The following is a 14,284-nucleotide window of genomic DNA, read 5'->3' as shown; positions in this document are numbered from 1 at the left end:
AAGCATAGACAGGCTCATAAGGGAAAATACAGTGTTTCAGATAACCTGGACCCAAGCCATATAGGGCTTTATGGGCCATAACCAGCACTTTGAATTGTGCCCGGAAACAGACTGGAAGCCAGTGGAGCTGTTTTAACAGGGGAGTTGTGTGCTCCCTGTAACCAGCCCCGGTCAGCAATCTGGCTGCAGCTCTTTGAACCAGCTGAAGTTCCGAACACTCTTTAAAGGCAGCCCCACGTAGAGCGTGTTACAGTAATCCAATCGGGATGTAACTAAAGCATGTGTCACTGTGGCCAGGTCCGACATCTCTAGGAGTGGGCGCAGCTGAGGCACTACCTTTAACTGTGCAAATGCACTCCTGGCTGCTGCTGAAACTTGGGCATCCAGGCTCAGGGCTGATTCTAGAAGCTGCAGACCTGTGTCTTCAGGGTGTGTGTAACCCCATTCAGCACAAGTTGAATCCCTATTCCCTAATCTGCTTTTCAGCTGACCAAGGTAGGATCTACACTACTGCTTTAAAGTGGTTTATAATGGTATTGACAACTGTTGGGGCCCAGGACACACTCCATATATCGTTTTCAAACCGTTTTCAAAGTGTTACATCCTGCTTGGTGTAGAACTGGCCCAGGAGTCAGTATCCTGACAGATTGAAGGGAGCTGCATGTTGTGAATGGGAAATCAGCCCTACCGGTGGTGGTGGCGAACAGCGCAGCTTCGATTTTCTCAATGGAGAAAAAGGTGCTATTCTGAGGAAGCAGGAAGTCTCAAGCCTATTCTGAAGGCTTGAAATGGCATAGTGCTGGTTTTCTCAATGGGAAAAAGATGCTACAGATTCTTAATGGGTAAATGCTTGTGAATATAAAGTAGTGCTAAGTAGGAAGAAGCCTGTGTCCAGAAAGTGGGAATTGTGGGGAGGGGGCGGCCCCACTTGCAGATCACAGCCAAGTCACAGAAATAGGCAGGCCCAGGATATAATGCGGGGAGGGGGGGCACACTGGAGCAGAACCACTCCGGAGCTGCATCTAAGAAAAACAACACACTAAAATGACTTTCCAAAAAATGCGCCTTTTACAGAGGGAAACTGTGGGGTGGCTGCGGATTGGCAACAGCATCATCTGCCACAAACAACCCTGATGTCCTCTCCCTCATTAAATCGGCTGTGTAGGTTGGACCAGGGAGATACGGCGCTCCTGCTCCTACCTGCAGGATTAGCTTCAGAAAGTAGTAGTGGGTGATCAATATGCTGATCACACACCCCCATCTCTACACCCCCATCTCTGTTTCTCTCTTTCATTTGCGTCAGGTGAGGCTGTACAGGTGCTGAGCCAGTCTCTCGATTCAGTAATGGGCTGGATGAAGGCTGATAAACTGAAGTTGAATCCTGACAAAACTGTGGGTAGATGATCCTCAGGTCTGGAAAATTAGTGTACAAGTTGTTCCAAATGGGGTTGCACTCCCCTTTAAAGAGCAGGTATGTATCTCAGGGGTACCCCTTGATCCAATGTTGGCACTTGAGGTGGACTTGGTGCCAGCAATAAAGGCACCTATAGAATCAGGGTTGGTCTACACTACTGCCTGCCTGATTATTAAAGGGTGTTTATTGGACATCCCAGCTGTGCCACCTGGACACAACCCAGGAAGTGGTGCAACCACTCATTTAAGGACATCAGAAACTCCATATTGTGTCAGACTAATGGTCCATCTAGCTCAGCAGTAGATCTCTGGCAGCGGCCATCCAAATTAATTTTTGTGAACTGCCACAAGAGCTTCGGCTATTGGGTGGTATAAAAATGCAATAAATAAATAAATGGACACAGAATTCCTGACAATCTGTTTTAAAGCCATTTATGCTTAAGTGGCCATCACAACATTTCAAGAAAATGAACTATACAGATTCATTATGTGTTGCCTACCTCAAGTACTTCCTCTCTTTATTGCCTTAAAGCTGCTCCTTTCAGTTTTATTGGATGACCCCAAGTTCTTATATTTCAAGGATGAATAATTTTTCCATATTCATTCTTTCCACACATTACTTTATTAAAAACCTTACCGGGACTCTAGTCAGTTATTAAACACACACACACACACACACACACACACACACACACACACCACGTATGGTGAAAGATCTTTCTATTTAAGCCTTTCTTCACAAAGAAAACAATTCATTCTGCTGACTGATTTAATTACCTTTTATTGTACTTTCTCTGCTTTTCCTATAACACTTTAAAAGATGGGACAACCAGAACAGAAGGGAATATTTAACTGAGGATATGCCATAACAATACCCACAGTTTTATTTTGACTTCCTACACAGATTGAAGAGGGCTTACATTTGACTACTGCAAACTGCACAGCATCACAAAATTTCCTAGTAAAGCCAGGAAGCAAAGATTGTAGCTGTCATACAAAACCAACTGTGCCTTGTGCCACCCAACAACTGTTCCTATAAGAAAATAACCATCAATGGTTTTCTTTTAGCTCAATTCTATCCAAGGTTTTAGCTGATATGGTACAAGCCTCCTTACAATGCGAAAGCTAAAGCAAAATCCTTGGCAATAGAAAGGTATGTATTTTTTTATTATTACTTCTAGTTCCTAGTAAGCAGAGCAGGGTTGAAAAGTTCAGTTCCTATTGTGTTTAACTCCTGAACTGTGTTCAAGTGCAAGATGGACAAGGTCACTCCTATGTGTCTTAAGTAGCATGGATGGTGGAGTATGGGCAGCCTTGGCTTCCTTCCAGCACTGCCCCACCATGGAAAAATACAGGAAGCTGGTTGTTGGGTAGGTAGGGTACTGCCAATAGGCAGGGCTTCGAAAAGCTACCAGTGGGGAAGCATGGATTTTGCAAGCAGAACTCTTTCATTGAACTATTGCCATTATGCTGAAGCAAGTTCCACAAAATTCAGTTGAGCCAAGAGACCATTTTGAAACCACATAGTATCCTTCCTCGTTAGCACTTCTCAGGATGGTACAAAATAACCAAGCTACACTGGGATGATGAAACTCTCTCCTGGCCCCTGCCTATATGACAACGGGATTGCTCCTCATTTCATTGATTCAAATGTAGGTAAAGAGCGTCACACTGCAGCAGCAGCAGCGATTTATTTCCTGAATTTGTGAGTTATAAATGCGCACATGCGCATTATCCCATATACAAAACTACAGAGGAGAGACGAGAGGAGCTATAAATTTTATATGCGGAGCTCCACAGATTCATATGTAGATGGGGACAAACAAACCGGGAGCGGGGGGTGGGGGAGGGAGGAACGAGGCAGCAGAGGGAAAGGAACGAGACAGCAGAACACATCTCCTTCGTCTGGCTGCCCGTTTCCCCCCTCTTTGTTTTTGTGAACCACCCAGAGAGCTTTGCATATTTGGCAGTACAGAAATGCAAGAGACCATCGGCCCGGCCAGCATGGGGCACACCGCCTTCACTTGAAAGCCCTCAGTCAGGAGGGGAAGCTCCCATAGATAAGCCTCAGGCAGATTGAGGAGGAGGCCAGGGGAACTCATCCTTGATGCGATTTTTATTCCACCAGGTGGGTCAGCCCAGCAGCTCTCGAGCCCACAGGATTTTTACATATATATATTTTTTATTATTTTATTTTTAGGGGGGATGTGTGTATTTGGAGAGTATTGGGAAGCTCAAAGGCTCTGAAGAAAGGGGGAAGAAAAAGGAAGAAAGCGTGGAGAATAAAAGGGAAAAGGGTGAGAGAAAGAGAAAGACTTTGACCAGAGAAGCCGTTGAAGAGGCAGCCAATTGGTGCAAAATTGGGAAATTGGCCAATCACATTGTCCTACCCTCAAAGCTCCACCCACATGTCAAAATCCAATTTAACTCCCCAAAGACACATAGCCAAAACGCAGTGCAAACTCAGACATGATCCAAAAGTCGTGGTAAATTGTGAATGTGAATATGTGCATTATCGCGGTTAAAACCCAGTGCTAAGGTGAAGGGACGGCTGGGTCATGTAACCTAAAATACAAATATGTAGATTTAGGTCAGGGTAATCAAGCCATATAGACAAGCCCCTGGTTACTAAGGGCCAAAACAGACATTACTTTCAATGTGTGTCTAGCAGCTATGTCTTCTGTTCATTTTTTTTTTTTTTTTTACACTGGAAAGGAAGACAGGGCTCCTGTAACAGTTGTGTAGAAAAGGTAATTTCAGCAGGTGTCATTTGTATGCATGCAGCACCTGGTGAAATTCCCTCTTCATCACAATTGCTAAAGCTGCAGGAGCTATACTAGACTGACCAGATACCCACCGTGCTACGATAGTGATCTGGTTCAGGGGCCCTGTGCCTGTTCTAGAGTAAAATAAGGTTTTCAAACATGCTGCTAAACATTAAAATAATGTCTGTTTTGGCCCTAATCAGATCATTTATTTGGGCTCAGATTATATATCTGATTAGGGGTGAGAAAAAAGAAGTGGATTTCTACTGAGATGCAGGGTGTCCTTTGGGAATAAAGAATAATGCCTTTCTTGTCACTCTTGCCTGTCCCAGTTATAAGGCTCTCGCTCTCTTCTTTCACTTTAGCAGAATTTACTTTAAATGCCATTGCACACCCATATTTGTAATTTATAATATAAGAATGAAATTGTTCAGTTCATGATTACTCAGTTCTTACCTTCCCCGTTTGTTGAAATCGTGTTTCCAGTCAGAAGGCTCCTAGTGCTACCAGTTCGGAGGCATTGTGCAGCAAATTCACCTCTTTCTCCTTAATGGATCTGGGTTGTTTTGGTAAAAAGAAAAGAAAACATGCAGTCAGAAAACATGGGAGGGTCGCGAGTGGAAGTCAACAATGTCTGGACTCCCCCCCATAAAATTCTGTGAATGAAGCAGGATGATGGTGCGATAAAAGCCTCGTCTGCAAGCACCTTTAGCACACTTCCTGTAGTTGCTCTTTCTGAAGGAGACTATCTTCTGCTCCTTTTCAAACTAGCAGAAGCTTGAAAAAGAGGGTATTGAACGGATCACTGCAAAGTTCATACCCAATTGTTTACATAACACAAACAGAGATAACTTTCCTCGTCATTGGAAATGCACCATCTGCATTCGTTTAGGGTCAGGCGGGCACTCATCTAGAGAAGAGATCAATAACCAGCTCAAGCGTTCCAGTTAAAGTCATCATGAGGAGGCTTGGGTGGGAATGTGGCAGCAGATGATTGATACACAAAACATCCTTCCAGTAAGGCCATAGAAGCTTGTAGTTGACTTATGGGTGGCTTGTTCGTAACATGCAGAAGAGACTCAGAGGAGAACCAGTATTAGGGAAAAGCTAGACACTACAGGCTTTTCTACATAAGGCATTTTATTGTGCACTTGTCATTCCTTACTCACAGCTGTTTATCTTCCAGTTTTGGTCCTGTTTTTAAAGACCACTTTCACAGGGTTTTTTTTAAAAGAGCAGGGAAAGTGGGTTATTCTTTGTGAAAGTAAACGAAAACATTTTTCTACTTGTGTAATTGTATCATTCCACTATACCACAGCACCACCTAGAGGCTATGTAGCAGGAAAGCAAGAAAGGAAAAGCTCTTTCTCAGATCTCAGTTCTGTTGGAAGGTAAGACCATCTTAAATATTTCTAAGGTTGCAATCCAGTACACACTTATCTAGGATTATGTCCCATGGAAAGCAACGGGGCTTATTTTTTAATTGTCATGAATAAGATTGCACTGCAAGAGTGTTTTCTATTAGAGTAACAAACTGGAGTCCAAAAGGTGTCAAAATTAATGTTCAACTCATTATTATTGATGAATATCCTGATTTAAAAGATGCATTGACATATTTTGAGTGCCTGTGGTTCTTAGTGCCAGAATGAAAGCCACCTTGAAATACAAAAAATAGCTCCTAATTTTAGATACAACTTGAAGGAAACACCATCTCTGTACTTTGTTATGTTTATTACTAAGTTTGGCACAAGAGAGATGGAGCCAGCGCACTTTGGTGGGCTGAATGGCAGTCAGGCCACCAAAGTGCCCTTCAATTTTAGACCCATCTGAAGGGCATTTAATCAGAAGTTAAAACTTTAATTGATTTACCTAGCAATTAAACAAATTAACGGTACTATCCTATACATGTCTACTCACAAGTAAGCCCAATTGAGTTTAATGGGATGGCCCCCCAAGTAACTGTGTATAGCATTGCAGTCTAAAGCTTGCAATCAAAACATAGTGCCTAGTGTTCAGCTGATTCCAGTCTCCATCTTCTCAAATCCACCAGTGTCTAACATCATGCTATTCATTTTCAAAAGGTAATTCAAGATTACTCTCCTTTCAGTTTACAAGAGCTTTAGAAAGCCCAAAGTCTGACATAGCCAGCAATGATCTGTTTGAGATGATCCCCAACCAGCTTTAAACTAAATTATCTTCTGAGCTATGGACTTCATATTTTGGGTTGTCTCGATCCAACAAGCAAAACAGAATAGCTTCATCACTTACTTGACACCTAAATTAAAAAAGTATTAAAATAGATAGTGCCAGTTGTCCTTCTGCCTCATCCTTTTGCCTTGTTGTTTCACCATTCATCAACTTGAAAATTCAGTTCACTGATGGAAATGAGAGAGAAGATCGCTCCTCCAGAGATGTATCCTCCTAAATGCTAGACAAATTCCAGTACTGGAAACATATGGAGAACACAGCCAGGTGTGCACAAGTGCAGCCATGGGAAAATGTCAGGTGTTTGGCTGATTAGATGATCAAGGTTCAAATGTTAGCCTTCAAAAAAGTAAATGAAAAATTAGATAACGAAAAGAATACAGGAGGTTGGGAAGTGAAAGAACTTGTGCAGCTGTATACAGTCAGGGGCCTGTTCCATGTATAAGTAGGTATCTGAAGAGCAGCATGTCATCTGTCTATCCATACAAATGCCTTTTTATTCAAAGGCTCCAGAAACAAGTGCGCTTTGAAGTCCATGATGGCAATAAGTATATTGCTTAATTTAGTAAAAGTTACTCAGGAAGACGTGGTAAGGTCATCTGCCAACCGTGAAGGGCTGAATTGGGACCCCAGGAGGACCAGAGCAGGCGTGCAGGCTTGAAGTTCCCCACACCTGGCCTATGAGGACTCACATGATTGAATACCCACCACTTCTGTAAAGAAAAGTTCCTGATACACGGAAAACTTGGGGCTCATCTACAACAGGCAGGATATTCCACTATGAAAGTGGTATATAAAAGGCAGGAGCCACACTACTGCTTTATAGCGGTATTAGTGCACTGACAACTGTTGGTACCCCTTGACACATAACATATACCACTTTCATACCGCTATATTCTGCTTGGTGTAGATGTGTCATGGGCCCCAACAGTTGTCAGTGAACTTCAGTACCACTATAAAACAGTAGTGTGGATTCTGCAGTGCACTTCAATACCACTATAAAGCAGTAGTGTGGCTCCTGCCTTTCATATACCACTTTCATACCGCTTTCATAGTGGAATATCCTGCTTGGTGTAGATGAGCCCTTGGTTTCAAGGAGAAGGTTTTTAACCTAACCTTCATCCTGACGCAAAATATCATCCCAGGGAAAGCCAGGAAGGAATTTTCCTCTTCCCTAGCAATTTCCTACATCTCCTTTGGTCAACTTGCCTCACAGTTTGAGAACCTAAGTTATAGGAATGTTATTATCCCAGTCGAGAAGTCAAAAAAACAAGTACGTCCCAAAGGAGATAGTGGAACTGTTTGTAATCAGTGAAGAAGAGAAGCAAAGACCAACCCTGCATGCTTTTGCACAGCTCTGGCGTATAGCTATCTGACAAGAACATCTAGTGGATTACAAAATGAACTTATGTCAGGAATGTGCTGCTATTGCAAAACAAACAAGTACCATCTGAAGCTGCAATTGGAGAAGTTGCAGCAGCATCTCTGTGAAGCAAGAAGTGACAGTACCCCCCTTGCTTTGCACAGTTCAGACCTCCGCAGGAGAACTTTGTCCTTCCTTGCTGAGGCCTATGTTTGAGAAAGATATGGACAACTCAGAGGAGATTCAGAGGAAAGCAATGAAAAGGTAAAGAGGATTAGATTGGTGATGAAAGGGTTCAAGGAGCAGTCTTTGATTAGCCCTAGTCTAACAAAGTCAACATCATATACAAGAATCACTCTTGCAATATTTAGTGGCAGCTTTAGCCTATTTGATGTTATCAACACTGTTTGAACTATTTACATTTGATGTAGATAGTGCATTTTGTGTATAAGTGTATTTTGCCTTGGGAAACTTAGATTTAGGTGTGTGTTTTTAAATAAGCAATTGCCCTTGCTCATTCGTGGAATTTTCTGCGGGATTCAGATATCATCATCTTCCATTTGTAACCCTCCCTGTGCTTTCTCACCATCTCTTCCATCTTTTTCCTTGCCACAAACTATTTTTTGTAAAAAAAGAAAAAAAAAGTCCTTTAAGGAAAAAAGATAGAATAGCTACACAGTGTCTTTTGATTGGTAGAGCTAGGAACCATCCATCTGGAACCATCCATCCATCCATCCATAAATAAATAAATACTTAGCACATTGAGAGTGAGTGAAGCATATGCTCACTTGTGATGAAAATTTCTGATTTGCTGGATTTTTAAAATTTGGTCACCTTAACTTGACTATCTCCATCTCTAGCTGTCAATGCCAACACCAATACTGTAAAGCAGTCCATCTGCTAGTATGTACAATTTCCTGTATTCTGTCCCACACAAGGAACCAGGTATGGGACTGTCTATCAGTCATACAGTCACTTCCCCTTCACCAGCATGAAATCTGTAAAACCTATTTGCTTATCCTTCTCTCAGGTGACTAGCTTTCAGTTGGCTAATTCAAGAGGAGACTCACAGCAGGTTCAAGAGGGACTTTTTCTTAATGCCTAGAGTTCTTTCAGATTGAAGGCCTCCTATTGCAACCAATCAAAACACATTGTGAAGTATTCCATCTTTCCTTCCACAGTGGATTTTCCATCTATTCTTCCATAATGGTTTTTCTGTGGTAAGAAACAAAACAAAACAAAAGAAACAGTGGGAAATCAGGGGAGGGTTTCAAAGGGAAGACAATGTCATCTGGAGCCTCCATACAATTCAGTGAAGGAGGCAGGGTAATTGCACAATAAAAGGCTCATCTGGAAGTACCCCTAGACACAGCACACGGTTGCTTGGAAATCCTAGGTAAGATGTAGCCCAAGACATTTTGCTACTTGAGGCTAAGGACAAGTTGGTGCCCCCTTTCCCATTCCATGTCCAGAAGTTGACTAGACTGCCAGTCGAATCTGACTTCAGTACAGGTGATGGTCCACTAACACGTCTAAGCACAGCAAGCCAGTTTAGGGGTGGAGGACAGGCTGCATGGCATACACAGTTCTGCCCTCCAACAAAGGGAAATGGCTCTGGGGGCTCAGGAGTGTGTGTGTGTGTGTGTGTGTGTGTGTGTGAAAAATCATGAATGATGATTTGTACCATATGAGCTCAGCAAAGACTCTGTTCTGTGAAAAGGGTGTCTAATTGGAAGAATCCCCTGTAAAATATTGTCAGTCTTTTTTCATATTAAGACACATCCCCCCCAACATTAATTTCAGTCATGTACTTTATGACATAAATATATGAATTAGGGATACTTTGAGGGTATCTGAGGTCAACCCCACTAAAATCTATCATATTTTATTTCACAAAATGGCATAGGTTTCAATTTCAACCAGATAGGCTTTGATGTGAAAGCCAGTGTGGTGTAGTGGCTAGAGCGTCGGACTGGGAGTCGGGAGATCCAGGTTCTAGTCCCCACTCAGCCATGGAAACCTACTGGCCAGTCACAGAATCTCAGCCCAACCCACCTCACAGGGTTGTTGTTGTGAGGATAAAGTAAAAAGAAGGAGGAGGATTATGTACGCCACCTAGGGTTCCTTGCAGGAAAAAATGTAATAATAAATGCAATAGTAAAATAAATAAATAAATAAATAAATAAATTTTTGATGAAAAACTACAATGAGGGGAACCTATAGTCTTAAAACTCACAAGTAATAAAACTCTTAATGCTTAGATACTGATAGAAAAGGCCTCTGTTTGCAATGGTTGCAAAATAACTATAAAGAAGGGATGTGTTAGTAAACTGTCAGTTAACACTTTTAATGGAGTGTCTGACTAGGATTTGGAAGACCCAGGCTGGGAATGGAGCTGGAGATAATCAATAAAGTGTTCTTTGGAAGTATTGAAATTTCTTTCTTATGGAGAAAGGGACAGGCACAAAACCAGGTCCAAATCTCCTCCCTCAGCATGAAACACATTGGGTAACCTTTGGCCACTCTCTCTCTCTCTTAGTTCAGTCTACCTCACAGAGTTGTTGTGAGGATGATATGGGAACCACCTCACCAGTCTAGCCTCCTTGCATGCAGATGGACACAGAATGGCACATCTACTTGCAAGGAGGCAAGCTAAATATATTTTATTTAATAGATTTACAGTAGACTTTTCAGAGTAAGGTAAGAAATAAATAAATGTGCACATACTGGAAGCATCTTCCCTCTCTCTCTCAGAGATGTATCAGCTGGAAGCCTGAGGTAGGGCTCTGAAAACCAAAGAACTTTTGTGCATTTGGAGGTACAGACTAACAACATTTGCAAAAGGAATTCCCAAAACAACACACACATCTTTCAGGGAAATCAGGGGCAAAATAAGGCTACTGCTTTACCAGGGCCAAGGAGCAGAAAATTGGGATAGACCCTGATTAGTAGGTAGAGTTGGAGCCTATGATGAATTAGGAGTTGGTAGTGATGAATACACTGCCTTTGGGGGCTGTAAGCTTCTAAGGAACACCAGGATTCCCTAGAATGCAGTCTGGAAACCACTGGCTTGCTCTTCCTTAAAATGGAATTAATCTTCCAGACTCAGCTGAGCTCCTAGCCTCAAAAAGCCATGCACAGGCATATTACTACCAGTCAGCAAGACATCTGACAGCCAGGGAGCTTTGGTTTTGCAGTCACCCGCCAGGTTTCATTGATCAGTTCTCAAGTTAACAAGAAAGGCTTCCAGATGAGGCTCTTATCATGCCATTGCACTGCCTCATTCATGGCATTTGAGAAGTATGTGTGTATTCAGATGACAGCATCTTCTACTTGGAACCCTCCCAAATTTACCCATTGTTTTTTCCATTTTTTTCTTACTGTATTAAGGAGCCATCCTATGGCCCTAGACTGCATTTGGAGGACCATCAGATTGCTCAGTTTCCAGGCTCTGAGGAAACAGAGCCAGGGTTCCACCCTGGGAGCAGGAAACTGCACTCCCCATGCCCTCCCTCTCTGTGTTCAGAAAACAGAATGTGGAAATGAGGAAAAGGAGGCATTCCTGGGGGCGGGGAGGGGAGTAGACCAAGGCATCTATGATGTGCAATTTCCTGTGGCCGCCCCTAGCTTCCTTGCATCCCTCTCCAAGGTGCCAGTGTTAGATGGGTCAAATCACCCATCTAGCAGAAATGCAGGGTGGCTGGAACATGGAGGCAAAGATCACCTCCACTGTCCTCCCACCCTTCACTGGATACACTGCAGCCTCTGAATTTAAGGAGAAAAAGACGGAACAGCTTCATGATGCCTCCTCATAGCTAGTGTGTGGAGGACCTTTCCATCTAGAAGCCCCCAGGGCTTCTGGGTGACAGTCCCATAGAATTGACACAGGTACCAATTTGTCTTGAATACTAATTTGATGTTCATGAGCTGGAAAAAGGTAATGATGCATCTCAGATAAGGTGCATAACTTAGGAAGCTGCCTTATACTGAGGCAGGCCATGGGTCCATCTAGCCTGGAATCACTGGCACTGCTGTCCTGTGTTTCTGGCAGGATTTTCTCTTAGTCCTACCCAGAGATGTCAGGGATTGAACCTGGGATGTTCTGCATGCAAAGCATGGTTCTACCACAAGCTACAACACTCTCAAAGAACACATAAGAAAGCATTCTCCATCCCAGGACATAAAAGAACAGGATTCTCTCCACCCTACAACTGGCTAGGGTGACCATATGACCGGATTTGCCCGGATTTGTTTTTTGATTATGTCAAAAAAAATGGAGGGGAAATCCAGATTTCCCCCCGAAGAGCAGCTCTAATGGGAATTAACAAAAATACTTATAACTCTGTCATTTTTTAAGATAAGGACATGAAACTTGGCACGATAGTAGCGCTTAGGAAGGGCTTTAGTCATACCAAATTTGAAACAGATCCGTTCATCCATTGATTTTTTAAGATTTTTTTTTAAATTTTGAGGATTTATTTTTTAAAAAAAACACGTTATTTTTAAAGATAAAGAGCTGAAACTTGGCACCATGATTGCTCTTATCAAGGACTTTAGCTATGCCAAGTTTGAAACAGATCTGTCCATCCATTGAGTTTTAGGATTTTTTTAAAAAATTGAGGTTTTAAAATTATTATTTTTAAAAGATAAAGGGCTGAAAGTTTGCACCATGATAGCTCTTAAGGAGAAATTTAGCCATGCCAAGTTTGAATCAGATTTGTTCATCCATTTTTTTTTAGGATTTTTTAAAAGTTCAAAGTTTTAAAATTATTGTGTTTTAAAACTGCTGGAGCCATATCCTTCAAACTCAGGTTGTCAAACCTCCTCTTTGGGGTGTTGCATGTTTCAGCCCTTGGTATTAAGGGGAGCTCAAGTCTTTAGGTAAACAGCAACAACACCCACCCTAATGTTAGAGTAGAGAAACTTGTGACAATTATTTGTTGTTGTTTTTTCGTTCAGTCGCTTCCGACTCTTCGTGACTTCATGGACCAGCCCACGCCAGAGCTTTCTGTTATACACAAGCTTTTTTAAAAAACTGAAATTAAAAAAAGCCAGCCATCCGGCCGGCCAGTAGCAAACCCTATTAACAACAACAGCAGCTTGCAATGTGTGAAGATACAGTCAGAAAAGATATTTGAGAGAAGAGGAGAATGTAACACAGAGTATCGCAAAAGCTTCAAAGTACAACAAAACCTACAAAAGTAGGAGTGAGTGAAGTTAATTTCTGATACATTGAATCTCTCACTTCTTCTTTATTTCAGTGATTTTAACATTAAGATGTTATGTAGAACAGATTTGTCTTAAATGTGTGCTGTAAAATCAGACATGTGACCAAGGCTATGTTTGGGTAGGCACGCCCCCTTGGTGCTGGAGACACACCCTTGGGGCCGACCATGTTGACCTCCTTTTTGGTTTCCAAAATATGGTCACCCTATACAACCCTGCAGGTGAGGTGGTGACTCCGGCCCTTTCTACACCTAAGGATTATCCCAGGAAAATGGAAGGATTATCCCTGCCTGCTCCCAGGATCCCCTGTGTGTCATTTGGATGTACAGGGATGAACCCGGGACGATCCTGGGGGAAAAGGCAGGTGTAGATATGGCCTAAGTTTAATCAAAATCATGTTTTCTATGTCTCAAGTAACAAACTGCATTGCTTTCTCCTAAATATTTATCTGGGAGAGTTGGTGCTGTCAGAGCCAGGAATGTCTTGAAATGGAAGAGGGAAACGAAGCTGTTTGGAGCTGGGCCCAGCATTTTTCTGGTGAATTAGTTCCAAATGAAACATTCACAGACATAAATAAAGTATTAGAATTGGGAGAGGGAGCAATGTTTAGTGTCTGCCACATCTAGCTTAGTTTAAAACCCCAAAATTAAAGAGAGCAATGAAACAATTCAAGGAGGTTGCAAGGTCCAAGTCAATTTCAAACCCACTGGAAAGATGGATGTGAATCATTGGGTAGAAACATGCTACCTTTTATGGGGAAAAATCTACTTGATTTGGCCTTATTGAAAGGATTGAAGAAGAAGTTTTTAGGCCCCTACCCTACTGTTAGCCAACTGATGGAAAGGCCTCTATTTCCAAATTACCACAGTGCTATTTTCCAGTCTTTTATGAAAACCATAACAATATGCGGTGAGGCCTATAATAATAATGCTAAGATTTGCTTTGGGAGGGAGAGATAAAATAAAATGAAGTAATTTTAAGTACCATTTGATAGTTCCCTGTCTCACATTCTTGGTGCTCACTTTGTTGACTGAGGCCTTAGCTAGACCTACCTTATAGTCCGCAATGGAGGAGGGAAGATCTCGTGTTGTGATTAATGCGAGATCCCTCTTCTGTCTACACGTGAGGTGCGATGACCTCAGGAAAGGAGGCATTGTGCCCGCCATTTTTTAAAAAAGAAACAGGAGCGCACGAACATTCATGTGCTAAAGGTAGGTCCTTTTTTTAAAAAAAAAATCCCCACTCGGCCTACCCTACCCTGATGGGCACAGCACCTGGTTCCGTGCAAGGAATCACTCAGAGCTGGGTCAAA

The 14,284-nt window shown here is 42.3% G+C and overlaps 1 protein-coding gene across 1 annotated transcript in view; it reads right to left on the bottom strand.

Annotated features, from left to right (window-relative positions):
* LOC134392803 (1-aminocyclopropane-1-carboxylate synthase-like protein 1) overlaps window positions 1–4,984 on the bottom strand; it is a 58,585-nt gene extending 53,601 nt beyond the window's left edge. Inside the window, exons 1-2 of the mRNA XM_063117441.1 lie at window positions 4,885–4,984; window positions 4,635–4,734 (exon numbers count right to left, since the gene is read on the bottom strand). The gene's annotated coding sequence lies outside the window, so the exon portion shown is untranslated. The remainder of the gene's footprint in view (window positions 1–4,634; window positions 4,735–4,884) is intronic.
* Between the last annotated feature and the right edge of the window lie 9,300 nt (window positions 4,985–14,284).

This window comes from Elgaria multicarinata, chromosome 2 (assembly GCF_023053635.1).
Source record: "Elgaria multicarinata webbii isolate HBS135686 ecotype San Diego chromosome 2, rElgMul1.1.pri, whole genome shotgun sequence".
Taxonomy (NCBI): domain Eukaryota; kingdom Metazoa; phylum Chordata; class Lepidosauria; order Squamata; family Anguidae; genus Elgaria; species Elgaria multicarinata.
The sequence above is the reverse complement of the archived record's forward strand: the minus strand, read 5'-3'. Positions and strand labels throughout refer to the sequence as shown.